The following is a 27,703-nucleotide window of genomic DNA, read 5'->3' as shown; positions in this document are numbered from 1 at the left end:
CATGTAGAACGGACATGGTTGTCAATCACGCACGTTCATAATTGAGAATGATAATGAGGGTAATCTGACTCATCACATTCATCATGTTCTTGGGTACGAATGAATATCTTGGAATAAGAATAAGAGAGAATTGAATAAAAGAAGATAGAATTTCATTAATACTTGAGGTACAGCAGAGCTCCACACCCTTAATCTATGGTGTGCAGAAACTCCACCGTTGAAAATACATAGGCAAAGAGTCCAGGCATGGCCGAATGGCCAGCCCTCTCTAACGTGATCACAGGATTCAATTTACAATCCAGGATGTCTAATACAATAGATAAATGTCCTATATATACTAGACTAGCTACTAGGGTTTACATGAGTAAGTAATTGATGCATAAATCCACTTCCGGGGCCCACTTGGTGTATGTTTGGGCTGAGCTTGATCAATCCACGAGCTAAGGCATATCTTGGCGTTGAACTCTGAGTTATGACGTGTTTTGGGCGTTCAACTCCGGATCATGACGTTTTTCTGGCGTTTAACTCCAGACAGCAGCATGAACTTGGCGTTCAACGCCAAGTTACGTCGTCATTCTTCGAATAAAGTATGGACTATTATATATTGCTGGAAAGCTCTGGATGTCTACTTTCCAACGCCGTTGAGAGCGCGCCAATTGGAGTTCTGTAGCTCCAGAAAATCCATTTCGAGTGCAGGGAGGTCAGAATCCAACAGCATCAGCAGTCCTTTTGTCAGCCTTCTTCAGAGTTTTGCTCAAATCCCTCAATTTCAGTCAGAATTTACCTGAAATCACAGAAAAACACACAAACTCATAGTAAAATCCAGAAATGTGAATTTAACATAAAAACTAATGAAAACATCCCTAAAAGTGGCTTAAACTTACTAAAAACTATATAAAAACAATGCCAAAAAGCGTATAAATTATCCGCTCATCAAAGCACATAAAATAATAAACAAGAGAATAAAGAAAAGAAATAAAAGGTTTGGTGTAAAACAGTGAGAGAAGACAGTTAAGGCTTCGGAGATGTTCACTTTTCCAAACTAAAAGTTCTTACCAACTATTTTAACAACGCATGATTCATTTCATGACAAAATGTAATTAACTAAACCCTTATCTCTTAGTGATTTAGTTTTCCCTAACCTTCATTAACCGCCACTCTCGTGGTCACTTAATTCTTATTAGAGGGTTAAGTTCAAAATCTAGTTTATGGCCACAAAAACCCTAATTACCCAAAGTTAACTGGATTATATATCACATATCCCAATTAGTTCATGTAATTAGCAATTTAGGAGGAATTTGTTTTCAATTCCATTATCCTTTAATTGCTCATGACTTACAGAAAAAACTAGGGTTCTGAAAAGTGTGCTGTGCAGAAGAGAGAAGATCCAAGATACAAGAGATCTTTTACCTTTTATACTAACCCTAGTTTGTTTTATACTAAAACAAAATAATAAAGTCTAAACCTAAAAAATTTTGCTTGTAAATAAAAATAACTAAAATAAGATAAAGGATAACAATTAAAAGCTAAATCCCACTAAAGATGCTCCCTTGGGTGAGTTTGACTCGTATCTAACATTTTTCTAGCGTTTAACGCCAGTAGGGGGAAGTTCTACCGCTAGTTCTGTCCTTCTTGGGCGCTAAACGCCAAGTTCGGCATTTAGCGCCAGATTTGATAGTGATTCTAGAAGAAAAGTATAAACTATTATATATCATTGGAGAGCTCTGAAAGTAGGCTTTCCAATTCCATTAAAATCATGCCGATTGGACCTCTGTATCGCAAGTTATGCTCGTTGGAATGAGGGGAGGTCAGGGATGATAGCATCTACTTACTTTCTTTATTTTTGCACAAAACTCTGCCAAATTCGCCTGATTTCTCCTGAAATAATAATAACACCAAAATAACTCAAAGTTGCATCCAAAGAGCGTTTTTGTACTAAAATAAAATAAAACTTAATAATTTCTAACTAAAAACAAATAGAAAATGAAGGAAAAAAGGGTACAAGATGCTAACGCATCACAACACCAAACTTAAATTGTTGCTTGTCCTCAAGCAACCAAAACAATATAGGACCAAGAAGAGAAAATGCCTAAGACTCGAGTGTTCATTTAAGCTCAGATCTAGCCACTGAGTGGGGCTAATGACACTCTAATTCTGAATAGGTTTGGCATCTCACTATCCTTTGAAGCTCCGAAGCATTGGTATCCTTCAGAACTAGAACTTAGATGATATTATAGATTCTCTTCTTTATGCTCTAATTGATTCTTGAACACAACTTTTTTTTCTTTTCTTTTCTTTGGTGATTTGCACCTTGAGCTTAGTCGTGACTCTAAGTGTTTTGTCTTCAAGGTTAACTTGATACAAGAACACCACAAGCACTTAACTAGAGAACTCCTTGAGTTCTAATTTTTCTGTTTTTTATTTCTCCCAGACAGTGGTGCTCAGAGCCTTAGGCATACTCTGTAACAGCAATGGATCACGACTTTAGGTGTTCAGTCTTAACGGTTACTTGACACCTTCACACCACAAGCATATGGTTAGGAAAAACCACTCCTTTGAGCTTTTAGATCAATTTTGACCCTCCTAACCAATGATGCTCAAAGCCTTGGACCTTTTTCTTTATTTTTCTTTTACTTTTTGTTTTTTTTTTTGCTATTTATTTTGCTTCAAGAATAATTTTTTTTCTTATTTCAGAGAATCTATAATACTTCTCTAAGTTTCTGTACCTCAAGGATGAATATTCTCAACTTCAAGATCAAATATGCACTGTTTAGTTCAAGCATTCAGAATCAAAGATAATACTACCACATCAAAGCAATCAAAGATAACTCAAACCTCATGCATTTTACTACTTCTTTTCTTTTCTTTTTGATTGTTCAAGCTCAGTGAGTAATACATGAGACAAATTTTTTTTTCAAAATAAATTTTCAAAATAGACGTAAACTACAAAGTAAATAACTAAACTAGAGAAATAATAAAGTACCACTATGAATCATACAAAGCTTTCAAACAGAAGACAGGAAATAAGATAGAATACTAAGAAATAGAAAATAAAATAGGCAAAAGATAATGAAACTCAACCACCTCAGTCATGGTGGCTGCTGCTCTCTCTGTGAAGATGATTCACCTCCATTTAGTGCCATTGAAGATAAAGTAAACAGGAAGCTCGCTCTTCAACACCAAACTTAAAAGTTTGCTTGTTCCCAAGCAAAGAAAAATCTTCATGGGTATTAAACATCCACCTGGCTTTTAACGCTAGGCGTTGCCTCCCTTCTTGGGCGTTAAATGCCCTCCTGGCATTTAACGCCATGTCCTGCTCCCTTTTATGGCGTTAAATGCCATTCCTCTTTGCTCTAGGGTGTTCTATTCCTCCTTCTGAGTTCTTTTGTCCCTGTCTTAAGTATTGTGCATGATCACAAACATAATTAAACAAAGGAAAATTATACATAAAAATGAAAACTAAAAGAGGTTCAAATTGAAATAAAAACTAAAGGATATTCATGGTTGGGTTACCTCCCAACAAGTGCTTCTGTACTGTTACTAACTTGACAGTTAGCTTCTCTAAGGAGGAGGGTCATAGGGGCTGAGATCATCGCCCCTCACTGTGAACTTCTTTTCTGTGCTGTCATGTATCAACTCAATATACTCCAGAGACAGGATTCTATTTACTGTATGAGATAGGACTGGACTTCTAGTGAATACCACTTTCATCACCGGTAAGAAGTCTTCAATGGGGATCTTCTTGTTCTTCCAACCCTTGGGTACCTTCTTCTTAGGACCTCCTCCCTTCTTAGTGGATGGTGAATGCCCAACACTAAATTTAGGTTTGATGTCAAGAGAAATTGCATTTGTTCTCATCAAATGAGGGGGCTTAAGCAATGAACTCTACATGTAGGTACCTCCTTCTCCAGAGAGTGATGAAGGTTTAAAAACATTGAACACCAAATAGTCTTCATGCATCCTCATAACCAATTCTCCTTTGTCAACATCAATCTGAGCTCTCCCAGTGGCTAGGAATGGCCTTCCAAGGATCATAAAATTTTTTGCATCTTTTCCCATGTCAAGAATCACGAAATCTGTAGGGAGAAAAAGTTCTCTAATCTTAACCAAGACATTTTCTATTATTCCATGTGCCTGTTTTAGAGACTTGTCTGCCATTTGTAGTGCTATCCTTGTTGGTTGTGCCTCTTGAATTATGAGCTTTTTCATTACGGATAAGGGCATCAAATTGATGCCTGTACCAATATCACACAGCGCTTTCTCAAAGGTTGTGCTCCTGGTGGTGCATGAAATCTGAAAGTTTATTGGGTCTGGCATCTTCTTTGACAAGTTGTTATGAATTATGGCACTACAATCCTTGGTCAAGATCATTGTCTCATCTCCCTTTAAAATCCTCTTTCTTGACAATAATTCCTTCATGAATTTAACGTAGAAAGACATTTACTCTAAAACATCAATAAAAGGAATATTGATTTACAACTTCCTAAAGACTTCCAAGAACTTTGAAAACTACTTGTCTTTGGTCCTCTTTTGCAGTCTCTGGGGATATGGCATCTTAGACTTGTACTCAGAAGCCTTAGGTAATGCCGGGTGTGTGTCAAGAGTGACGGAAAAAGGATTGTCTGGATGCCTAGGAGGGGTGTGCTCTACCTTCTCCTCTTTCTTCTCTGGGGCTTCTTTTTCAACCGGCTTTTCAGTAAATTGAGTCTCCATACTTGCCACTTGTTCACTTACCATGGTGATGGCCTTACACTCCTCTCTAGAATTGGAAACTGTGTCACTAGAAAGACTGTCAAAGGATCTCTTAAGTGTTCACTTGTCTAGCTGGTCTATTCGCATCTCCAGATTCCTAAAGTAGGCTCAGGCTTTTTGTATAAAGCTTTCTTGGCTTTTTGTGAGTTCTGCAACAATGGATGCCAAGTCAGGGGTACTTTGAGGTTAGGGAGGCTGAGAAGGAAGGTTGTTGACTTGATTCTGATTAAGACCTACCTGAGAGTTGTTGGCATAATTTGGTTACTATCTCCGAGGCTACTCCGCGCACCCAAAGTTTGGGTGATTCCTCCGTCCCTAGTTAAAGTTCTGAGAATAAGGAACATCATAGGGGGACATCTGGAGGAGCACTATGAACTTTAGCAACTGAGCTCTGGATGCTACTCAATTGTTGAGTGATAAAACTCATCTGTTGAGATAGGAGTTTGTTCTGAGCAAGAATTGCATCTACAGCATCCACTTCCATAACTCCTTTCTTCACTGAAGTCCTCTTAGATGAGTATGGGTACTGGTTGTTGGTGACCATCTTAATAATCTCATTAGCCTTTTCAGGTGTCTTCTTCATGTATAAGGAACCACCTGCAGAGTTATCCAGAGACTGAAAATATCAGAGAGTCCTTCATAGAAAATATGTACTCTAATCCACTCTGAGAACATATCAGGAGGACACTTCTTGAGCATCAGCCTGTACCTCTCCCAAGCATCATAGAGGGGCTCACTTTCTCCTTGCCTAAAGGTTTGAACATCTGTCTTCAGCTTAGTCAATATCTAAGGAGGGAAGAACTTAGTCAGAAACTTGTTGACCACCTTGTCCCAAGTATTGAAGCTCTCCTTGGGATGAGTATCAAGCCAATGCTTGGCTCTATCCCTCACAGCAAATGGAAAGAGCATTAGCTTATAGATTTTAGGATCCATTCCATTAGTCTTCACATTATTACAGATATGCAGGAAGTTAGAGATGAACCGATTATGATCTTCATGTGGGAGTCCATGAAATTGCAAGTTTGTTGCACTAAACTGATCAGCTGTGGCTTGAGCTCAAAATTGTCTGCTCCAATGGGACGCATAGCAATACTGCACCCATAAAAGTCAGGAATGGAGGTAGTGTATGAACTGAGGGTCCTTCTGGATTGCTCATTACCATTCGGGTCCATGGTTAATTCCTCTCTATTCCTGCACACACAAACAGAAAACAAAGGAAAATGAAAATCTCTACATCAAAGTGTAAAGAGTTTCTAGTGAGGTATCCTGTGGAAAAGAAATAAAATAAAACAAAGCAAGCAATTAAACCCTAAAATTTTGAAAACTAAAAAGAAAAGATACTAGTAATTTCGAAAATTAAAAAAGAAAGAAGACAACTAAAGGGACACCAAACTTAAAATAAAAAATTAAAGGAAAATAAACAAAACTAAAATCAAAAATTAAAATAAAAATTAAACAAACAAAACTAAGAAAAATACCTAATCTAAGCAATCAGACAACTGGTAGTTGTCAATCAAAAACAATCCCCGGTAACGGCGCCAAAAACTTGGTGCGAGATTTAGAATTTCCACAGCTTAACCGGCAAGTGCACTGGGTCATCCAAGTAATACCTCAGGTGAGTGAGGGTCGATCCCACGAGGATTGTCAGACTGAACAACAATGGTTATCCAATTAGCTTAGTCAGGCGAACAAAAAAGGAAATTTGATGGTTGAAAGCGCATAAAACAATAAATAAAAGAATAAAGAAAGCAAATAAAAGGTTTGGTGTAAAAAAATGAGAGAAAACAGTTAAGACTTCGAAGATGTTCATTTTTCCAGATTAAAAGTTCTTATCAACTATTTTAACAATGCATGATTCATTCCGTGGCAAACTGTAATAAACTAAACCCTAATCTCTTAGTGATTTAGTTTTCCCTAACCTTCATTAACCGCCACTCTCGTGGTCACTTAATTCCGATTAAAGGGTTAAGTTCAAAAACTGGTTTATAGCCACAAAAACTCTAATTATCCAAAGCTAACAGGATTATATATCACATATCCCAATTAGATCATGTAATTAGCAATTTAGGAGGAATTTATTTTCAAGCTGTTATTCAAACGAGATAACTCTCTCGAGAATCATAAGAACTCATGTAGAATAAGAGTCATACTCTCGTTCTACCCAGATTCATAAGATTAATAATGAAAACAATCCTTGAAACGGAATCAGTATATTAATTAAAATAGAAAAGTAATAATCTTAATCCATAGAAGATAAACAGAGCTCCTAACCTTAACCAAGGAGGTTTGGTTGCTCATGACTTACAGAGAAAACTAGAATTCTGAAAAGTGTGATGTACGGAAGAGAGAAGATCCAAGATATAAGAGATCGTATCCCTTTTATTCTAACCTTATTTTATTTGATACTAAAATAAAATAATGAAGTCTAAACCTAAAAGATTTTAATTGTAAATAAAAATAACTAGAATAAGATAAAAGATAACAATTAAAAGCTAAATCCCACTAAAGATGCTCCCTTGGGTGAGTTTGACCTGTATCTGGTATTTTTCTGGCATTTAACGCCGGTAGGGGGAAGTTCTGGCGCTGGTTCTATCCTTCTTTGGCACTAAACACCAGGTTCGGCGTTTAGCTCCAAATTTGGCAGTGATTCCAGAAGAAAAGTATAGACTATTATATATTGTTGGAAAGCTCTAAAAGTTGACTTTCCAACACCATTAAAACCGCGTCAATTGAACCTCTGTAACTCAAGTTATGCTCATTGAAATACGGGGAGGTCAGGGTTGACAACATCTACTTACTTTCTTTGTTTTTGCACAAAACTCTGCCTAATTCGCCCGAATATCTCCAGAAATAATAAAAATACAAAAACAACTCAAAGTAGCATCCAAAGAATTTTTGCACTAAAATATAATAAAGCTTAATAATTTCTAACTAAAAAAACTAGAAAATGAAGGAAAAAATAGTACAAAATGCTCACGCATCACCCACTTTTTCATCTTTGATTTGAACCCTAAGAATAGTTCCTCTTTCTAGCACAAAACTTATCATACAAATATGCATTTGCCCACATTTTTCTCTTTTCGTACATTAGATTGGCCTATAGACTCTCCTTCAATCCATACTCGTCAATAGCCTGCTCCCAATCAACCTCAAATTCTTCAACCTCCTTGTCCATATACAACCACCGCTTAAATAATGCCTTCAAGCTTTCATCCTTCACATTGGATGTCACATTCCTCTCAACATGCCACGCACACAATCGATGGGTGGCATCTGGTAAGACTTCTTTGACGGCCTTAGTCATTGATTTATCCTCATCTGTCACAACTACAAGTGGCTTTTTCTAGCACATTACTTCTACAAAATTTTCGAACATCCACCAATATAATGCAACACTTTCATCAAGTAGTAACCCAAAACTAAAAATAGTAGTTTGCTTGTGGTTGTTAGCTCCAGAAAAAATCACAACAGCCCTTTTATACTTGTTTTTTCTATGTGTGGAGTCGAAGGCTACTACATCACCAAAGTATTGGTAGTCTGATCTACTTGCTCCCTTAGCCCATAAAAGATTACCGAGTCTGTTGTCCATAGTCAAGTTGTATCTAGCAACCGACATCGAGTCAGCCCCAGCCTTCTCTTCAAGATATACAAGGACTGTATTTGTATTTCCGTCTGCTATTTTGACACATCGCATCTTATACTTATAATTATAGGCATCTTTTTTCAAGAACCCAAGCAAAGAATACCTTCCTGCCATGCTTGCCATATGTCCAAGGATTTTGGACATTGTGATTTGATGAGCGGATAATTTGTATGCTTTTTGGCATTGTTTTTAGTATGTTTTTAGTATAATCTAGTTAGTTTTTAGTATATTTTTATTAGTTTTTAGCTAAAATTCACTTTTCTGGACTTTACTATGAGTTTGTGTGTTTTTCTGTGATTTCAGGTATTTTCTGGCTGAAATTGAGGGTCCTGAGCAAAAATCTGATTCTGAGACCAAAAAGGACTGCAGATGCTGTTGGATTCTGACCTCCCTACACTCGAAGTGGATTTTCTGGAGCTACAGAAGCCCAATTGGCGCGCTCTCAACGACATTGGAAAGTAGACATCCTGGGCTTTCCAGCAATATATGATAGTCCATACTTTGCCCAAGATTTGATGGCCCAAACCGGCGTGGCAAATCAGCCTCAGAAATTCCAGCGTTAAACGCCGGAACTGGCATAAAACTTGGAGTTAAACGCCCAAACTGGCATGAGAACTGGCGTTTAACTCCAGAAAAGGTCTCTACACGAAAATGCTTCATTGCTCAGCCCAAGCACACACCAAGTGAACCCAGAAGTGGATTTTTACGTCATTTACTCATTTCTGTACACCCTAGGATACTAGTTTACTATTAATAGGATCTTTTGACATTGTACCGGATGACCTTATGACCTCATGACACTTTACACATTTCTTTGTGTACCTTCCACAGCATGAGTCTCTAAACCCCATGGTTGGGGGTGAGGAGCTCTGCTGTGTCTTGATGGATTAATGCAATTACTACTGTTTCTCATTCAATCATGCTTGCTTCCATTCTAAGATAATACTTGTTCTTAATCCGGATGAATGTGATGATCCGTGACAATCATCATCATTCTCAACTATGAACGCGTGCCTGACAACCACCTCCGTTCTACCTTAGATTAAGTAGTTATCTCTTGGATTCTTTAATCGGAATCTTCGTGGTATAAGCTAGGACTGATGGCGGCATTCAAGAGAATCCGGAAGGTCTAAACCTTGTCTGTGGTATTCTGAGTAGGATTCGATGATTGGATGACTGTGACGTGCTTCAATCTCCTGAAGGCAGGGCGTTAGTGACAGACGCAAAAGAATCACTGGATTCTATTCCGGCCTGATTGAGAACCGACAGATGAATTCCGCTATGCTGTGACAGAGCATATGCAATCGCTTTCACTGAGAGGATGGGAGGTAGCCATTGACAACGGTGAAACCCTACATACAGCTTGCCATGGAAGGAGACTTGCGTGTTTGAAGAAGAAGACAGTAGGAAAACAGAGATTCAGAAGATGGAGCATCTCCAAACCTCAACGTATTCTCCATTACTGCAAAACAAGTAATCATTTCATGTTCTTTTGCTTTTCACAATCAATCCTAATAATTTCTGATATCCTGACTAAGATTTACAAGATAACCATAGCTTGCTTCAAGCCGACAATCTCTGTGGGATCGACCCTTGCTCACGCAAGGTATTACTTGGACGACCCAGTACACTTGCTGGTTAGTTGTGCGGGATTGCAAAAGTGTGATTGCAATTTCGTGCACCAAGTTTTTGGCGCCGTTGCCGGGGATTGTTGAGTTTGGACAACTGACGGCTTATCTTGTTGCTTAGATTAGGACTGTTTTATTTTTGTTGGTTTAGAGTCTTTTAGTTGAGTCTAGTTCTATATTCTGAGTTTGGTGTCAATTGCATGCTTTTGTTTTTCTTTTGATTTTCGATTTTTGCATGTTTTTAGTCCCTTTTTGATTTACAAAAATTCTAAGTTTGGTGTCCTCTTTGTGTTTTTCCCTTAAAAATTTTCGAAAACTGTGTGTTTGATTTTCTAAAATTTTAAGTTTGGTGTCTTTTTGTGTTTTTCTCTTTCCTCTTTTCAAAATCAAATCTTTTTCATAAAAATTTTTCAATCATATCTTTTTAATTGCTGTTTTCAAAATCTTTTTGATCAACTAATTGATTCAGTTCTCAATTTGCTTTGATCTTATTTCCTTTCTTTGATTTTCGAATTTTTATTTTAATTTTCTTTTGTTTTATTTTATTTTTTTCGTTAATTCAAAAAAAAACAAACAAACAAAATTTATCTCTTTGCAATCATTATCATTTCCCTTTTGTCCATCATGGACTTAAGTGGGATCAATCAGTCCAAAAGGACTCTGGGGTCATATGCTAACCCCATTACAGCTGCATATGGGAGTAGCATCTGTACACCTCCCATCAAAGCAAGCAGCTTTGAACTAAATCCTCAACTCATTATCATAGTGCAGCAAAATTGCCAGTATTCCGGTCTTCCACAGGAAGAACCTACTGAGTTTCTGGCACAGTTTTTACAAATTGCTGACACAGTACATGATAAAGAGGTAGATCAGGATGTCTACAGACTATTACTGTTTCCATTTGCTGTAAAAGATCAAGTAAAAAGGTGGTTGAATAACCAACCTACAGCAAGCATAAAGACATGGAAACAGTTGTCAGACAAATTCCTGAATCATTTTTACCCTCCTAAAAGGATGACACAGTTAAGGCTGGACATCCAAGGCTTTAAACAAGAGGATAATGAATCCCTTTATAATGCCTGGGAGAGGTATAGAGGTATGCTAAGGAAATGTCCCTCTGAAATATTTTCAGAGTGGGTACAGTTAGACATTTTCTATTATGGGCTTACAGAAAAAGCTCAGATGTCTTTAGACCACTCAGCTGGTGGATCTATACACATGAGGAAGACAATTGAAGAAGCTCAAGAGCTTATAGACACTGTTGCTAGAAACCAATATTTGTATTCTAGCAATGAGTTCTCTCCAAAAGAGGAAGTCATGACAGTAGTCACTGACCCTATTCCTCAAGAACAGATAAATGAGCTTAATCAACAATTGCTCCTGATGACAAAACAGTTAGCAGACTTTAAAGAGATGCTCTATGAAACTAAAGTGGCTAACAAGAGCATAGAACTGCAGTTGAATCAAGCAAAACAGCAAATATCTAAACAGATAACAGAGGAATGTCAAGCAGTTCAATTGAGGAATGGGAAGACCCTGAATAACACTGCTCAAAAGAGTAAAAAGCCAAACAAGGAACAATTGACAGAGGACGACCAAACCACTGTTCAAAATCCCTCTGAGGACAGTAAGAGCCCAGAGAGGAATGCTATTGGCGTTCAAACGCCAGAAAGGGAAGGAAAGCTGGCGTTAAACGCCTATTCCTTGCCCAGTTCTGGCGTTCAAATGCCAGAAAAGGGGGAAAAGTTGGCGTTTAACGCCCAAACTTCACCCATTCCTAGCGTTCAGACGCCTGGGGAGAATCAGACACCTGAGAGTGCTGACAGTAATCCCTCTAACAAGGCTTCTTCAACCACTTCTGTAAGGAATAAACCTGCAGCATCTAAGGTTGAAGAATATAAAGCCAAGATGCCTTATCCTCAAAAACTCCGCCAAGCGGAACAGGATAAGCAATTTGCCCGCTTTGCAGACTATCTAAGGACTCTTGAAATAAAGATTCCGTTTGCAGAGGCACTTGAGCAAATACCTTCTTATGCTAAGTTCATGAAAGAAATCTTAAGTCATAAAAAGGATTGGAGAGAAACTGAAAAAGTGTTTCTCACTGAAGAATGCAGTGCAGTCATATTAAAGAGCTTACCAGAAAAGCTTCAAGATCCAGGGAGCTTTGTGATACCATGCACATTAGAAGGTGCTTGCACCAAGACAGCTCTATGTGATCTTGGAGCAAGCATCAATCTAATACCTGCATCCACTATCAGAAAGCTTGGGTTGACTGGAGAAGTCAAACCAACCCGGATATGCCTCCAACTTGCTGATGGCTCCATTAAATACCCATCAGGCATAATTGAGGACATGATTGTCAAGGTTGGGCCATTTGCCTTTCCAACTGACTTTGTGGTGCTGGAAATGGAGGAGCACAAGAGTGCAACTCTCATTCTAGGAAGACCCTTCCTAGCAACTGGACGAACTCTCATTGATGTGCAAAAAGGGGAAGTAACCTTGAGGGTCAATGAGGATGAGTTCAAGTTGAATGCTGTAAAAGCCATGCAGCATCCAGACACACCAAATGACTGCATGGGCGCTGACATTATTGACTCTCTGGTAGAAGAGATCAATATGGCTGAAAGCCTAGAATCAGAGCTTGAGGACATCTTCAAAGATGCTCAACCTGATCAAGAAGAACTAGAGTAGGCAAAGGAATTTTCGAAAATTCCTCAGGAGGAGGATAAGCCTCCCAAGCCTGAACTCAAACCACTACCACCATCCCTGAAATATGCATTTCTGGGAGGGGGTGAAACTTTTCCAGTAATTATAAGCTCTGCTTTAAATTCACAGGAAGAGGAAGCACTGATTCAAGTGCTAAGGACACACAAGACAGCTCTTGGGTGGTCCATAAGTGATCTTAAGGGCATTAGCCCAGCTAGATGCATGCACAAGATCCTATTGGAGGATAATGCCAAACCAGTGGTCCAACCACAGAGGAGGCTAAATCCTGCCATGAAGGAGGTGGTGCAGAAAGAAGTCACTAAATTACTAGAGGCTGGGATTATTTATCCTATTTCTGATAGCCCCTGGGTGAGCCCTGTCCAAGTTGTTCCCAAAAAGGGAGGCATGACAGTGGTTCATAATGAAAAAAATGAACTGGTTCCTACAAGGACAGTCACAGGGTGGCGCATGTGTATTGACTACAGAAGGCTCAATACCGCCACCAAAAAGGATCATTTTCCTTTACCATTCATAGACCAAATGCTAGAAAGACTAGCTGGCCATGATTATTACTGCTTTTTGGATGGCTATTCAGGCTACAACCAAATTGCAGTAGATCCTCAGGACCAAGAGAAAACAGCATTCACTTGCCCTTCTGGCGTGTTTGCCTACAGGAGGATGCCTTTTGGTCTGTGCAATGCACCTGCAACCTTTCAGAGGTGCATGCTCTCTATCTTCTCAGATATGGTAGAGAAATTTCTGGAAGTCTTCATGGATGACTTTTCAGTATATGGAGACTCATTTAACTCCTGTCTTAATCACCTAGCACTTGTCTTGAAAAGATGCCAAGAGACTAACCTGGTTTTAAACTGGGAGAAATGTCACTTTATGGTGACTGAAGGAATTGTCCTTGGGCACAAAATTTCAAGCAGGGGAATAGAGGTGGATAAGGCAAAGGTAGAGGTAATTGAAAAATTGCCACCATCTGCCAATGTTAAGGCAATCAGAAGCTTTCTGGGGCATGCAGGGTTCTACAGAAGGTTTATAAAGGATTTTTCAAAAATTGCAAAACCTTTGAGTAACCTGTTAGCTGCTGACACACCATTTGTGTTTGACACACAATGTCTGCAGGCATTTGAGACCCTGAAAGCTAAGCTGGTCACAGCACCAGTCATCTCTGCACCAGATTGGACATTGCCATTTGAACTAATGTGTAATGCCAGTGACCATGCCATTGGTGCAGTGTTGGGACAGAGGCATAACAAGCTTCTGCACGTCATTTACTATGCCAGCCGTGTTCTAAATGACGCACAGAAGAACTACACAACCACAGAAAAAGAGTTACTTGCAGTGGTCTATGCCATTGACAAGTTTAGATCTTATCTAGTGGGATCCAAGGTGGTTGTGTACACTGACCATGCTGCTCTTAAATATCTACTCACAAAGCAGGATTCAAAACCCAGGCTCATCAGATGGGTGTTGCTTCTGCAAGAGTTTGATATAGAAATAAGAGACAGAAAAGGGACAGAGAACCAAGTAGTTGATCATCTGTCCCGAATAGAACCAGTAGCTGGGGCGTCCCTCCCTTCTACTGAGATCTCTGAGACTTTCCCAGATGAGCAACTCTTTGCCATTCAGGAAGCTCCATGGTTTGCAGATATTGCAAATTATAAAGCTGTGAGGTTCATACCCAAGGAGTACAGTAGCGTGCAGAGAAAGAAATTAATTTCAGATGCCAAGTACTACCTCTGGGATGAACCATATCTCTTTAAGAGATGTGCTGACGGAGTGATCCGCAGGTGTGTACCCAGAGAAGAAGCACAAAGGATCCTATGGCACTGCCATGGATCACAGTATGGAGGACACTTTGGAAGTGAGCGAACAGCCACTAAAGTCCTCCAATGTGGCTTCTACTGGCCTACTCTCTATAAAGATTCCCGAGAGTTTGTGCGTAACTGTGACAGTTGCCAAAGAGCTGGTAACCTGCCTCATGGATATGCCATGCCTCAACAAGGGATATTAGAGATAGAATTGTTTGATGTATGGGGAATTGACTTCATGGGGCCATTCCCATCATCATACTCAAACACTTACATTATGGTGGCAGTGGACTATGTATCTAAGTGGGCAGAAGCAATTGCTACACCCACTAATGATACCAAGTCCGTACTGAAATTCCTCCAGAAAAACATTTTCAGCAGGTTTGGCGTTCCCAGAGTGCTAATCAGTGACGGGGGCACTCATTTCTGCAATAAACAGCTACACCTTGCTATGGTTAGATATGGAATTAGCCACAAAGTGGCAACTCCGTATCATCCACAGACAAATGGGCAAGCTGAGGTCTCTAACAGAGAGCTAAAGAGGATCCTGGAACGGACTGTGATGGCCCGAAGAAAGGATTAGGCAAAGAGCTTGGATGATGCTCTGTGGGCATACAGAACAGCATTCAAGACTCCTATAGGAACCTCTCCATACCAACTGGTGTATGGGAAGGCCTGTCATTTGCCTGTGGAACTGGAACATAAAGCCTACTGGGCAACCAGATTCCTAAACATGGATGCACAGTTAGCTGGTGAAAAAAAGATTGCTCCAGTTAAATGAGCTAGAGAAGTTCAAACTCAATGCCTTTGAAAATGCAAAAATTTATAAGGAAAAGGCAAAGAAATGGCATGACAAGAAGTTGTCAACCAGAGTCTTTGAGCCAGGACAAAAAGTTCTGCTCTTCAACTCTAGGCTCAGACTGTTTCCAGGAAAACTCAAATCCCGTTGGAGGGGTCCGTATGTGATTACAGGAGTGTCACCATATGGATATGTTGAGCTTCAGGATATTGATTCTGACAAGAAGTTCATTGTTAATGGACAGAGAATCAAGCACTATCTTGAAGGAAATTTTGAGCAGGAATGCTCAAAACTGAGACTTGAGTGATTCTCAGTGAAGGTCCAGATAAAGACAGTAAAGAAGCGCTTGCTGGGAGGCAACCCAGTCATTAGGAGGTTGTACGATTACTTCTTACAGAGGCAAATATCAAAAATGAAGGAATTCACAGAGTTACAGAAGGATTCAGCTCAAAAAGCAGAGAAAATGAGCTTACTGGCGAAAAAACGCCAGTAAGGGGCATTTTGGGCGTTAAACGCCAGAATGGGTACCATTCTGGGCGTTTAACGCCAGGAATGGTGCCATTTTGGGCGTTAAACGCCAGAATGGGCACCATTCTGGGCGTTTAACGCCAGGTGTGCAGCATCCTGGGCGTTTTGAAAAACGCCCAGTGATAAAGGCTTTCTGGCGTTTAACGCCAGCCAGGGCACCTGGCTGGGCGTTAAACGCCCAAAAGGGGTGCCAATTGGGCGTTAAACGCCAGAATGAATGCCATTCTGGGCGTTTAACGCCAGAAAGGTGGGGGGACCACATTTTTGTTTTCAACTCAAATTTTTTCAAACTTTCCTCTTTTTACCCATACTCTTCTACATAAATGCACTTCAACCTTTGATCATTCACTTTCAAATCTTCACAAATCAAAACCATTCTTCAAATCTATTTCAAATTAATCCCAAATCTTCTTCAAAAAAAAAACTCACCCTTTTCTCAATTTCTTTTCATACCTTCTCAAATCTCCTTTCAAATCTCTCTTTTTTCGAAAAAAAAACTCTCCCCCTCACCTTATAAATTCGTGTTTGGCTTCCTCTTTCCACCACACCATTCGAATTTCCTCTTCCTCTCTCTCTCTTCTCTTATTTCTTCTCTTTTTGCTTGAGGACAAGCAAAACCTCTAAGTTTGGTGTGCTTTTCCGTGATCACTAAGCCAAGATTCATCAAGATCATGGCTCCTAAGGGAAAACAAACCAACTCAAGAGGAAAGAAAGAGACTAATCCAAAGAATCTTTGGAATCAAGAGAAGTTCTTAACCAAAGAACATGAAGACCATTATCACAAAATAATGGGTCTGAGGTCAGTGATCCCGGAAGTTAAATTTGATCTGAAAGAAGATGAATATCCGGAGATCCAAGAGCAAATTCGAAACAGAGGATGGGAAGTTCTGACCAATCCTGAAATAAAGGTTGGAAGGAACATGGTTCAGGAATTCTACTCTAATCTGTGGCTAACAGATAAGCAGAAAATGACTGGAACTGCTTACCATACCTACAGAACCATGGTCAGAGGGAAAGTTATGTACTTCCATCTGGACAAAATAAGAGAAATCTTCAAACTACCTCAACTGCAAGATGATCCTGACTCCTTCAATAGGAGGATGGTGAGAGTAGATAAAGGGTTGGATCAAGTTCTAGAGGACATATGCCTCCCTGGGACTAAGTGGATAACCAATTCAAAGGGTGTCCCAAACCAACTCAAGAGGGGAGACCTCAAGCCAATTGCAAGAGGGTGGCTAGACTTCATTGGGCATTCCATATTGCCCACTAGCAACCGTTCTGAGGTCACCATCAAGAGGGCAGTGATGATTCATTGCATTATGCTTGGAAAAGAAGTGGAGGTTCATCATGTGATTGCTTGTGAGATCTACACAATTGCAAATAAGAATTCCACTGTAACCAAATTGGCTTACCCAAGCCTGATCTCCTTGCTCTGTAAAGAGGCTGGGGTGAAGATGGAAGCAGATGAAGTCATACCCATTGAACGGCCAATCACCAAGAGGTCAATGGAAGGAGCAAGAGAAGCAGGGGCGTGAACTCCAAGAATTGAAACGCCAAAAGTTCTTCTCTCAAGCCGAGGGAGCATCCACTTCTCAAAATCAAGGTTGTTGAGTCCTAACTCTGTGAAAACCTCTATCATTAGGAGCCTATGTTTGCGTTTTTTTTCCTTTGTTTTGTTTTTATTTTTCGTTTTTCTAGTCTCATCTTATATCTATTTTTTAGTCTTGTTTTAATTCATAATTAATAAAATTGAAATTTTATGCCTTAAAGATATGAATGTCCTATGAATCCATCACCTCTCTTAAATGAAAAATGCTTTAATCACAAAAGAACAAGAAGTACAAGATTTTGAAATTTATCATTGAAACTAGTTGAATTAGTTTGATGTGGTGACAATACTTTTTGCTTTCTGAATGAATGCTTGAACAGTGCATATGTCTCTTGAATTTGTTGTTTTGAGAATGTTAAAAAAATTGTTGGCTCTTGAAAGAAGGAGGAAAAAGAGAACTGTTATTGAGGATCTAAAAATCATTAGACTGATTCTTGAAGCAAGAAAAAGCAGTGGATACAAAAAAAAAATCTTCGAAAAAAAAAAGAGAAAAAGAAAAGAAAAAGAAAAAGAAAGAAATAAAGTTGTGATCCAAGGCAACAAGAGTGTGCTTAAGAACCCTGGACACCTCTAATTGGGGACTTTAGCAAAGCTGAGTCACAATCTGAAAGGGTTCACCCAATTATGTGTCTGTGGCATGTATGTATCCGGTGGTAATACTGGAAGACAGAGTGCTTTGGGCCACAGCCAAGACTCATACACTAGCTATGTTCAAGAATCATTATGCTCAACTAAGAGAATCAATAACACTATCTGAGTTCTGAGTTCTTATAGATGCCAATCATTCTGAACTTCAAGGGATAGAGTGAGATGCCAAAACTGTTCGGAGGCAAAAAGCTACTAGTCCCGCTCATCTAATTGGAACTATGTTTCCTTGATATTTTGGAGTCTATAGTATATTCTCTTCTTTTTATCCTATTTTGATTTTCAGTTGCTTGGGGACAAGCAACAATTTAAGTTTGGTGTTGTGATGAGCGGATAATTTGTATGCTTTTTGGCATTGTTTTTAGTATGTTTTTAGTATAATCTAGTTAGTTTTTAGTATATTTTTATTAGTTTTTAGCTAAAATTCACTTTTCTGGACTTTACTATGAGTTTGTGTGTTTTTCTGTGATTTCAGGTATTTTCTGGCTGAAATTGAGGGTCCTGAGCAAAAATCTGATTCTGAGACCAAAAAGAACTGCAGATGCTGTTGGATTCTGACCTCCCTGCACTCGAAGTGGATTTTCTGGAGCTACAGAAGCCCAATTGGCGCGCTCTCAACGACATTGGAAAGTAGACATCCTGGGCTTTCCAGCAATATATGATAGTCCATACTTTGCCCAAGATTTGATGGCCCAAACCGGCATGGCAAATCAGCCTCAGAAATTCCAGCGTTAAACGCCGGAACTGGCATAAAACTTGGAGTTAAACGCCCAAACTGGCATGAGAACTGGCGTTTAACTCCAGAAAAGGTCTCTACACGAAAATGCTTCATTGCTCAGCCCAAGCACACACCAAGTGAACCCAGAAGTGGATTTTTACGTCATTTACTCATTTCTGTACACCCTAGGATACTAGTTTACTATTAATAGGATCTTTTGACATTGTACCGGATGACCTTATGACCTCATGACACTTTACACATTTCTTTGTGTACCTTCCACAGCATGAGTCTCTAAACCCCATGGTTGGGGGTGAGGAGCTCTGCTGTGTCTTGATGGATTAATGCAATTACTACTGTTTCTCGTTCAATCATGCTTGCTTCCATTCTAAGATAATACTTGTTCTTAATCCGGATGAATGTGATGATCCGTGACAATCATCATCATTCTCAACTATGAACGCGTGCCTGACAACCACCTCCGTTCTACCTTAGATTAAGTAGTTATCTCTTGGATTCTTTAATCGGAATCTTCGTGGTATAAGCTAGGACTGATGGCGGCATTCAAGAGAATCCGGAAGGTCTAAACCTTGTCTGTGGTATTCTGAGTAGGATTCGATGATTGGATGACTGTGACGTGCTTCAATCTCCTGAAGGTGGGGCGTTAGTGACAGACGCAAAAGAATCACTGGATTCTATTCCGGCCTGATTGAGAACCGACAGATGAATTCCGCTATGCTGTGACAGAGCATATGCAATCGCTTTCACTGAGAGGATGGGAGGTAGCCATTGACAACGGTGAAACCCTACATACAGCTTGCCATGGAAGGAAACTTGCGTGTTTGAAGAAGAAGACAGTAGGAAAACAGAGATTCAGAAGATGGAGCATCTCCAAACCTCAACCTATTCTCCATTACTGCAAAACAAGTAATCATTTCATGTTCTTTTGCTTTTCACAATCAATCCTAATAATTTCTGATATCCTGACTAAGATTTACAAGATAACCATAGCTTGCTTCAAGCCGACAATCTCTGTGGGATCGACCCTTGCTCACGCAAGGCATTACTTGGACGACCCAGTACACTTGCTGGTTAGTTGTGCGGGATTGCAAAAGTGTGATTGCAATTTCGTGCACCATGATTCCATGCGCATGCATACGATCTATTTGTGCCTTTGCTGCCTTGTTTATTTCTCGGTGACAATCAAATGGACCATCCCTATAGGTGCTAATTCATGGTTGTGCTGCACGACTACTTTAATTAACATATAATCTAGATAAGAGTACTTACGCAATTTCACTCTATTATGATTTTCTCTCTTCTCACTTTTATTTCTATCCAAACAAAAGAAAATTTTCTCTTTATTTTGTTTCCATATATTTTCTCTTCATCCGAACAACACATAAAAAATCCATTTTTTCTACCCTTTTTTTCTCTTATTTTCGTTCCTTCTATTTTCCATCGTCTATCCAAATAAAGTGTTAGGCAAAAAAATCTTAAACACATAATATATGACCAATAGTCATCGTAAATGTCACCTATAGCTAATTACTCCATTATAACACAAATGGATTTTTTTATCCAAAATAAAATAAAATAAAAATTATTTTCACAGAAAAATAACTCATATATTATATCCCAGAAGAATACACATAAGTATATAAAAACAAACTGTATCCATAAATAACATTACATTTTTTTTACTTTCATATTAGTTTTTTAATAATATGTACTCTTGAAAACTCATAAGCCAAACATGAGATGAAATTGTGTGTGGTATATGCTTGCAGAGAGTAATTGTGTAATAAAAATGGTGCTCCCTAATATTAAGTAAATTAGATTCCAAGATATAATACCAGAATAGTTTTCTATGGAAATAATATTTTTATTTTATTCCAGGATTGAATCCTAACACAAATATTTTAAAAATCGGCTTTTCTTACTATTTTCCTAGCTAAGACTATGTATTAGTCACTTTTCACCACAATTCCATCAAATTTGATCAACTATACCTAAATTAATCTTTATACAAACAAATCCTAAGACCTTGTTTTACCCCCTTCTGGATCTTTCTTAAACCTTAACCCTCCAAACCCACAAGATTCACTTTTGATTCATAAATACTATCCGACTCTATATCCACTACTCAAAAAATCCTCATTTTTCATATCAAGTATCAACTCTAATAAGATACACAAAAAGAAAAACTAGCTTGTTAACCTGAGAAAGACTTATCGGCGCCATCCCTAGACGCAGTGAATCAAGTCTCGGAGCAAGCTTTACTTTGGTGGATATCACGTCCTTTCCAGCGACACAATTGACTTCCTTTCTAGATAAAGCGCAGATTGCCTCTACTCACTACTATTTCTTCCTCCCTACGCACATCACAAAACATCTATATATGCTTCCTTCATGTGATTCAAACCAGGTGGGCTAGTGAGAACACGTCTTCTTTTATTTATTTTTTCATTCTTGTTTCATATGTGGGTTTTCAAGTCTGGGTTACTTCATCTCATACAAACCCAGCCCACATGCAATATCCCTCCCACATAAACTCAGGCCCACACACTAAAATATTCAAAAAAATTCTAAATTAACTTAATTATTTTTGTAATTACCATCTCTTAATAGCTGGATTAGGTTTCTTTTACCGTAAACCTCTTTGACAAAAGTTATTTAATGTGGGTCCGTTCTTTGTAACACTTGTCGCTGCCTGCCATATATTATTGCTTTTGTTATGTGAAAAGTTACACATGTCCCTGCTTCCTGCTTGACACGCACAATCAGCACCTATGGATAGAATCTGACTTCAGCACCATAGAATTTCCCAAAAAATTATCACCAATAGAGGATAGAGTGATCTTTAATCAAATTATTTCAATATCACGCTATAAGAAAATAGGCCTGTGGCCACATTTTTTCTTGCCACGCTGGGTCAATGGCCAAGCTTTTATGAGGGTGGTGATTGATTAGAGATTCGGCCACGTTTTTTCTTGTTATGCTTCAAAAACGTGGCCATAAAGAGTGGTGACATGGTTTCATTGCACTGACATTTTAAAAGTGTGGCCGTTTCCTTTAACTCTTGGCACGCTTCAAAAGTGTGGCTAAAAGATTTAAAAAAAGCTTTAGTTCAAAACAGTTTTGAAACACTCTCAATTTACCTGAAACCTTTTTTGCCGTTCCCTAGACACTAAACCACTAGCAAATAATCCTAAACACCAGTGACAGCGAAGAACCCCAGCAATCCAAAGAACATCGCTGGCGCTCGCAATGCCTCTGTTGGTGCTCCCTCTTCTGACACTTCCACAATCCCTGGTCCCTCTATTAGCACTCCTTTTGGCGATGACTCTGATTGTCCCTCGCAAACCCTCCATCATGCTCCCTCCACTGTCGTTCCCTTTCATTGCTGCAAACCCTTAACCCCTTCCGTCGCCACTCCCTTCTTTCGCAATGCCTCTGTCGGCACTCTCTCTTCTGACACTCCCAACATCGCTGCTCTGATCCCACTATAACTCTCTCACCAAACTCTCTCTCTCTCTCTCTCTCTCTCTCTCTCTCTCTCTCTCTCTCTCTCTCTCTCTCTCTCTGGAGCAGCATCAATAACACCTTACTACCTTACGCATCATCTAATTTAGTATTCCGAGTTCTGTTCTTTAACTTCCACTTCTACAACCAGCAAAGGCTTTTCTTGGTGAGCTCAGCTCCTTTCTAGTTCTTTTTTTCCCTTTCCCTCAAATTCTTCATGGAATTTGGTGGTTGAGGTTGCTCGTTTGGGGGACTAGAGTTTGGCAAGCTTGGAATTTGAAGATTTTAGTGAAATTCCCGGTTTTATTTGTTTGTATTGTTATGTTATGTTATGGTATTCTAGATCTGTTCTAGCTTGTTGTTGTTATTTTTGCTAGGGTTTCTCTATTTTGTTTATTATTGTTATCAATTAATTATTAATACTATGATATTTTGTGACGTGTATCGCATAATGGTGATTGACTTTAGTTGTTTTCTGAAATTGTTGCAGATTTGGTAACTTAGGTTATTATTGGAAGTGAGTGAGTGTAAAATGCAGAAGGCAACTGGAGACGCAAAAAGCATGGGGAAGAGGTCACTTGAGGGTGGAGAAGATGACCAGCTTGAACAAAAGAGTGATGAATTCATATTTAATGATAATTTTTAGCTTGAAATGAGTTAATTTTATCACATAAACTTGTACTTATTCATTGAAAATATCATGCTTTTGTGAATTCTTTCTAAATTGTGCTTAATTGTGAAAAACATGCTTTTTATGCTTAAAATTACCAATTTTAATTCACTTTTCTCTCATTCGATGCTTTGATATGTTTGTTGGAGTGATTTAAGGTTTTGAAGGCAATAATGACTTGAAGAAGTGGAAAAAAAGCATGCAAAGTGAAAGAATTCAAGAAATGAAGGAATTGTAAAGCTGTCAATCCTAACCTCTTCGCACTAAATTGATCATAACTTGAGCTACAAAGATCCAAATGAGGCGGTTTCAGTGGCATTAGAAAGTTAACATCCGGGGCTTTAAAATGATATGCATATATCTATAGTGGACAAGGAGTTAAGTGGGCGTACGCACACATCGTGTGCTTATACACATGTTTGAGTGTGTGCCTCATTTATTACAGCACATGATCAGTGATTACAAGCTCATTTTGGACCCAATCCAACTCATTTCTGATGTTATTGAACTAAGAATTGAAGGGGATGAACCAAGTAGTCATAGTTTAGGTTTTTTTTATCATGTTTTAGGAGATTCTAGAGAGAGAAACTCCAACTTCTCTCTAGAATTCTAGGATTTTAGCTTAGTTTTCTCTGTAGTTTTAGGTTTTGATCTTATTTTAGTTTAGTTTCTTTATATTTTCTTATTCTAGCATCTCAATTCCCTTAGTTTACTTATTAATTTTCTCTATTTTGTTGCTTTTATGTTCATGAACTCTTGTTAAGTTTGATTCCATTTAATGCAATTTGATGTTTTATGTTTCCTTGATGCTTGTTTGGGTTATTGTTATTATTTTCTTGCAATTGGTAGTTTAGATTTTATTATTATTGTAATTTACCATGTTTCTTTTTTATGCACACCAAGTATTTGATAAAATGCTTGCCTTAATTTTAGTGTAGTTTTTCACACTCTTGGCTTGGAATTGAGGACTTAGGTGACTTTGAGTCATTGATGTCCAATCTTGATTATAACTAGGATTATTAGTTGGTTTGGTTTCCACTAACCCTAGTCTTTCAATAAGTTAATTACTGAGTTGGCTAGTACTTGTGCATTGAGATCAATTATGCCTATTTGACTTATCCTCGATGTAGGGTTGATGAAATGGGATTAATTCTTCACAATTGTCATGTTTGTGGTCAATGATTAGGATAGGAACTCTTAAATCTCAACCTTTGCCGAGAGTTCTTTTTTGCTATTTGAATTCCATTTTTATTGATTACTTGCTTTGAGTTTAATTCCTTGCATGCTTCTTTACTTCTTTTAAATTCTTGTTTATTTTTATCCACACTCCCAATTTTCTCCATAGCCAATAATGAGCATTCGATTGCAATTTCTAGCAAGAACAACCCGAGATTCTACTCCCGGTTATTTTGGTTTGTATTGTGACAACCTTTTAAACTTTGATTGTGAGAATTAATTGTCGATTTAGACTATACTTGCAACGAGATTCTTTTTGTGAAAATTCTAAACCGACATTAATCCCTTACATCAAGTTTTTGGTGCCGTTGCCGGAAAATTGCAATGGTATTATACTATTGGCTATTGTGAATATGTTAATATGTAGTAACTTGCTTTTTGGTTGTTTGCTTGTTTTTGTTAGTAGCTAGAATTGTGTTTTTCTTGTTTCTTGATAGCTTTTATTTTTATTTTTTCTCTTTTCTATGAATTCTCACTCTTTTGGCTTGAAGTTTAGTTGTTACAATATTATAGAAAATGGCGATCTTAATGATGGTGTGCACCAAGGGTTGAATTATCATTTGAGGGAGGAACCACATTCATATGGTCAATTCTCATGGCAATCTCCTCTCCCATGCCACAATGATCATAACTCATCCTATAGTGCATACCAACCAATTGACTATGGTGACCTTTGGCATTGATTACCAATCTCAACCACCATATTTATATGAAATCTATCATTAACATTGTCCTCAAACATCGTTCTACCACCAAACACTTCCATATGAGCCAAAACCATACCTACCATACCACCATCCTTATGTGCCTTATGAACCATACTTAGAACCACTACAATTTCAATACCAATACTCTCAAATCCCTCTTGAAGACATACCTCTATACACATCACCTCAAAATTCTCACCAATATGAGCCACCTTCTACATATGAAGACCTTTTTTCAATTGACAAACCCTCTTTTTTTCCACAACCATCAACGAAGGAAGCACTCCAATTGTTCTTTCAAAAGTAAGAAGAGTACCAAAGGAGGCAAGAAAATATCATGACTATCTTAGCTGGAGCTTTATCTCACTTGGCCTTGATGCACTGCTCCAACAATTCAAGCAATTCTATGGATGAAAGTGAAGACCTAACTCCAATTGAAGCATGTGAAGTGGAAGAAAGTTTGGAATTTCAAGGAAAAGAAGAGGAGTAGAAGCATGAGTTGCAAGTGAAGAAGGTTGAAACTAAGGAATTAGAAGTAGTTGAAGAGTTTGAAGAAGTTAAAAAAAGAAACAAGCTTGAGAAAGCTTGTCAAGAGGTGGAGATCATACAACAAGAGAAAAAGGATTGGAACTCACATTGCCAAAGCCATTTGAAGTCTTCCCACCTAAGTCACCATCCATTCCTCCATTTAAGTGAGTAAAGTCCTTAACCTTAAACTTTATTATTCCACTTGAATATGAGTTGCTTGAAATGGATAGTCAACTTAGAAATCATTGTGGATTGAAAAGTAAGAGAAAGTTAGGTAGTAGTTGGAGACATAATTCTAGGGTGATTAAGGTTGAACCCTTTGAAGTTTGGTTTTAATGGTTGGCGGAATGCCAAATTGGGTAGATTTCAGAAGGTGTGTGGGTGCTCAAGTGAGAATGTCAAGGTCTTGTCACTCGAATGAAATCATGAAGTTCAATTTGAAGACGGGTGTGAAAACAAGGTTTGGAAGCCCGGATTATATGATGTGGATTAATTTTGGGAGCTCGGAGCTTGTTTCAACTTTCATCAAAGCTTTGGTGCATTTAGTTGGGAGTCTCAAAGATCATTAGAAGTCCAAGTATTGATGGAGGCTCAAGGATGAGTTCAAGTACAAGCCTCCTTGATAAGAGCTCTCTAAAATGTCCAACTTACGGATAATAAACAAAAGTGTTAGGTGAGAGACAACCCACCATGGTAAAATCTTTCAACTTCTATTCTTTATATCATTCTTGTAAATATGTCTCTCAATTGTTATCTTGCTTTGGCAGATTTTTGTTTTAAGTTGTATATTCGAATAGTTAATAATCTTGTTTTAAATTGTCTTTTTGTCTTAAATTGCATGTTTAAAGAGTTGAAATAATTTTTGAAAATTAGAAATTTTGTTAATTTGAATTTGAATTTGTTTTTAGAATGTAAATAATAGATTAAAAAATTTTGTTTATGCTTTAGTTGTTATAAAAAAAAAAACTTTTTTGTTTATAATTTTTCTCTTAATATAATTATTTGTTCTTGCATCTGCATTCATTATGCTGATATCTCCCTTCTCTTCTACCCCTTATTCCCCTTTCCCTCCTTGTTCCACTTCGGGACATCTGGTATCAGAGCCTGATGGGGAAGTAGGAATATTACTATTATCATTAAACTATCTCTGAAATTCATGGATCTGGGAATTTTATTTACTGTTCATATTCTTATTTACTGTTCATGTTCTTATTTTCTGTATACCTTAAACAATACTTTAAATCTGGAAGTACAGGCTGTTTAATCTGATCACTTAAAGGGACTGTAGCAGTAAGACCCTTGAGATTAGGTAGTAAGACTAATTTGTCAATGTTTCTGAAGGTGATAAGATCCGAACGTAAGAACTCCTAGTGGCTATGGATTTAAGGGATTCAAAAAAAAAGAGTTAAAAACCCCAGATTAAAAAATTTGAGTGATAGTTTAGTGATAATAAATATGTTCTTTCTGAACCAAAGGATGGCAATGATATCAGATTTTATGAAAATATGTCTAAACTCTTCCGCTCTCTTTCTAGACGCTTTTCTTCTTCTTCTCAGTCTTCTCCTCCACCTCTCCAATCCATTCTTCCTCCAATCCTCTTACTAAGAAAGTAGCTCGTCCTGAGAAACTTTCTCCCAAACACAATATCATCAAAATCCCTCAAGATGGGTTATATGTCCCTCAAGCCATTGACAATTGACAATCAAGCCATTGATAATTGGGAAATACCCTCAATCAAGCTATTGACAATTGGGAAATACCCAAAATCCCTCAAGATGGGTTATATGTCCCTAAGGACAACAAAAGAAAATCAACCTATATCATCAAAACCTCTGAAAACAACATTTCTCTAGGACTAGATTCCGGTGAGGAATTCCATCTTTTGACCAAAAATCCGTCAAAGAACATGCCCATCACTACAGATATCTCCACATAGGGTGTGTCCAAGTTGCCGTCAAGCCTCTCATCTGAGAAGGTTTGAATGCCTCCATCCTCATGTGTCTTAGAGATATTAGACACAATAACTTCCATGACTCCTTGATCGAAACAATTGAAACAAGTCTAGGACATGGTCTGGTTTACTTCAACTATTTCCCAAACAAAACTGTTAGCTTGTTAGACATTAACATTCTTGACTCTCTTTTTCTAAACATCCGAATTCATGGTCTCAACATGAAAGAAGGATCCAT

General features: G+C 38.2%; 1 long non-coding RNA gene across 2 annotated transcripts; it reads right to left on the bottom strand.

The window, feature by feature from the left end:
• Window positions 1-130: 130 nt before the first annotated feature.
• LOC140184456 (uncharacterized) lies at window positions 131-21,290 on the bottom strand. Of its 2 annotated transcripts, XR_011881278.1 has the most exons (3): window positions 21,069-21,290; window positions 1,833-5,943; window positions 131-784 (listed from the first exon to the last, which is right to left on the bottom strand). It is a non-coding gene; the product is annotated as an uncharacterized lncRNA (long non-coding RNA). The 2 variants fall into 2 exon arrangements; XR_011881277.1 differs by having other exon boundaries at window positions 131-5,943.
• Window positions 21,291-27,703: the final 6,413 nt, after the last annotated feature.

This window comes from Arachis hypogaea, chromosome 4 (assembly GCF_003086295.3).
Source record: "Arachis hypogaea cultivar Tifrunner chromosome 4, arahy.Tifrunner.gnm2.J5K5, whole genome shotgun sequence".
NCBI classification, from domain to species: domain Eukaryota; kingdom Viridiplantae; phylum Streptophyta; class Magnoliopsida; order Fabales; family Fabaceae; genus Arachis; species Arachis hypogaea.
The sequence above is the reverse complement of the archived record's forward strand: the minus strand, read 5'-3'. Positions and strand labels throughout refer to the sequence as shown.